Source organism: Orycteropus afer, unplaced genomic scaffold, assembly GCF_000298275.1.
Source record: "Orycteropus afer afer isolate SDZICR_OR568_19922 unplaced genomic scaffold, OryAfe1.0 scaffold00106, whole genome shotgun sequence".
In the NCBI taxonomy this organism is placed as follows: domain Eukaryota; kingdom Metazoa; phylum Chordata; class Mammalia; order Tubulidentata; family Orycteropodidae; genus Orycteropus; species Orycteropus afer.
The window spans coordinates 7830107-7830645 of NW_006921693.1; the positions used below are offsets into that span (position 1 = coordinate 7830107).

Sequence of the window (539 nt, forward strand, 5' to 3'; positions counted from 1 at the left end):
CAAAATTTATTTATTTTCTTTTACTCTTGACCCAACCAAATTAATGTTTCTAATCCATCACTTAGATAAAAATTGGATGTTGCCCCTGAGATTTAAATCTTTGTATTCTGCTGCTTATTAAAATTTATCTTTGCGTGTCCTTAAATGCACAGGCAAATCAATAAGTTCAAATGTTAGACTTATCACATTTCCAATCCCTGCTCCTCTTCTTTGATCCCCGTCACAATTACTGCTATCAACGTTCACCTTGCTGATCCACGCTGTGGATCATGGATGGCACATCTTTGACTCATCACTCACTGTCAACTATAGGAGCTCTTAGTTTCTCTTGGAGTCCCTGAGTGGTACAAAAGTTTAACCCACTTGGCTGCTAACTAAACAATTTGGGGTTTGAGTCTATCCAGAGGCACCTCAAAAGAAGGGCCTGGAAAACTGTGAAGCACAGTTCTCCTCTGACACACTTGGGGTCACTATGAATCAGAGTCGACACAATGGCAACTTTTTTGTTTGCTTGTTTATCCGCAATTAGGATGAATTTA

General features: G+C 39.1%; 1 protein-coding gene across 1 annotated transcript in view; it reads right to left on the reverse strand.

The window, feature by feature from the left end:
• LOC103199196 (steroid transmembrane transporter SLC22A24-like) overlaps nucleotides 1-539 on the reverse strand; it is a 32431-nt gene that overhangs the window by 1389 nt on the left and 30503 nt on the right. The window lies entirely within an intron of this gene.